Here is a 2,366-nt window from a genome sequence, read left to right as displayed (position 1 = left end):
TCATATGGCAAAGATACATGCATGCTTTTGTTTATAGAAGCACAAATCAGAATAGGTAAATCTTGGAGGCTGCCTATGTACCTATCAAAAATGAGCCTACAAAGATCATGTGATATATATACACAATGAAGCAGTATTCAGTGATAAAGATAAACGTGTAATTTTAGAAAAATGGATGTACTTTGAGGTCATAATTTTAAGTGAAATAAATAAAAAAATTGATGGTTAAATACCACATTGTTCCTTTTATATGAGGAACCAAAAGTATAAACAATTTAAAGGAAAAATATTCTTTCACAGGATTTATACATATAACCATTACATTGCTCTATTTGCAAGACTAAAATTAGGTATAAGAACACGAATTGACTCAAGAGGATATTTATAGCCTGGATATACATGAAAATCTAAGTATTTTAATGAAGAGTCATAAGTTTACATAAATATAAGAAACATTAAATTCTAAAATATTTTCTGTATGGTATTCATGAATGTTTCACTAATTAAAAACTGTAATGAAATATCTTAGGGCCCATATAAAATGTATTAACAGATTAGAGATTCCACTGAATTTGAAAATGTAGTCTTTTGAATTCAAAATGCTCCATAAATATCTATAGACGTAGTGTGAGTAACAACAGGAGGCCTTAGCAAGAGTAAGGCCTGACTGTGGCAGAATCCAACCTCTGTGTCCCTGATACACTGCCATCCATCTGCATCTCCTTTGGCTGCATAGAGAGGGAAGGCATGGAAGAAGTGACTAAATGTTTGCAGGGAGCATCTCTGCTGACCCAGCCGGCAGGCCGTGAATGTCCTTTGGTTTAAACGTCTTTCTCCATGAAGGTGCTGTCCTAGTGCTTTGTCATCACACCTTCTGTCCGTTCCCATGACTAAAAGGTGTTAAACTCTCTTTCCCAGAGAGCTCGAGCCTGTGTATTCTCTGTTGGGATATGGAACGACAGTGGCAGTGCATTGAAATCGAAAGTTTCATCTAAGGCCAGAAGTGCCACGTGAACACCACTCTCGGTAAGATTGTTTGCATATTCTTTCAGGCAAATGGATGAAATCCAGCAAATCATCCGATCATTGCTCCAAAAAGCACATCTTTTATTTCATTCTGAGTTTCTTCTCTTCTTCTTTCCAGTTCTTTTCAGTCATAATTGAACCCTCACAGACACATAATTCCACACTGGAAACTGTTTCTGTGGAAAGTGTTTCTGTGACTACTGCTGACCATTTTCAGCTGCCCCTGCAGGTCTTTCTTGGACAGGTGGTCCAGCATCTGGGCATCCACAAGGCAGTCCATGAAGTAGCTGCGGTATTGAGGGAATCCCAGGCTGGGCAACAGCTCATTGCTGATCCACTCTTGGTTCATGTCCCCATACGCAGGTGTCAAGTGTCCTTCTCAGTGTGGGCTGGGTGGATGGGCTGGTTAGCGACATGATCTCCTGGATGGCCAGCCACAGCTTCAGCCTGTTCAGGGCATTGCTGGTGCCAATCTCACGCTGGATCCCTGTGTCTGACAGGACTGAAGTGAGGGCCCCTCTTTTCACATTTGCTCTGCAGGCAGCCACGTACTAGGCCAGCATCCCAACACAGAACTCCAGCCTTACAACCAGCGTTGGCCCATCCCACTGTGCAAATGGTAAGCCTTGACTCAGGGATTCCTCCAGAAACTCATGTTTTTTGTTTTTTTGATTTTGTTTTGTAACTCAGGTTCTTGAGCTTACAAGGGAGGCAAGGTGCCACTGAGCTAAATCCGTGGCCCCTACTTGTGTTATTTTTGTTGTTGTTGCATCTTTTTTTTTAAGTTTACAATTTTTTTTCAGCTTGTCTTCAAATTTGCTAATTCCCAAGGCATCTTGAGATGAGTTTCCTGCCTCTGAAACACTGTCTTGTCCCCGTGATTCTCTGCCAGGTTGTCCAGCCCAGCCCTTTTCCTTCTTGCCAAACAAATGCCCAATAGAGGACTTGCTGCCCTACTTCTTGGTTGCTTTGTGGAGCGAGTCCTGGCTGTTGTTAGTGCTGCTGGGTTTGCTCACAGGACCATCCTGGGAGCCTGTTGGGTTTCTCATGTCCCAAATATCCTCGTGGCTGACAGTATGCAATGCCCCTTTGTGCAACTTGTCTAATTGAAGGGACCTTGGAGAAGAGGGAGGGGAAGTTTCACATTTGGTCATTGTCTTCTCATCTTGTTCCTCTTCTCTGGAAGCTGACAACAGTCATTAGCCCCAGCCTGTCCAATTCCCAGCTGGGCTGTGAAGGACACTTCTCAGGGTGGAGTGATCGCTGCCCTGAGGAAAGGAACCAGAAAGCCAGGAAGCAGGATAGGGGGACTAGAGCTGATCGATCTGAAACAACCAAGA

At 43.0% G+C, this 2,366-nt stretch overlaps 1 pseudogene; it reads right to left on the bottom strand.

The window, feature by feature from the left end:
• Positions 1 to 647: 647 nt before the first annotated feature.
• On the bottom strand, positions 648 to 1,868 carry LOC147828152 (liprin-alpha-1 pseudogene; annotated as a pseudogene).
• Positions 1,869 to 2,366: the final 498 nt, after the last annotated feature.

Source organism: Heterocephalus glaber, unplaced genomic scaffold (genome assembly GCF_053883595.1).
Source record: "Heterocephalus glaber isolate CG9 unplaced genomic scaffold, H.glaber_assembly_v1.0 deba00001261, whole genome shotgun sequence".
Classification (NCBI taxonomy): domain Eukaryota; kingdom Metazoa; phylum Chordata; class Mammalia; order Rodentia; family Bathyergidae; genus Heterocephalus; species Heterocephalus glaber.
Note: the sequence above shows the minus strand (reverse complement) of the source record. Positions and strands in the feature narration are given on the sequence as shown.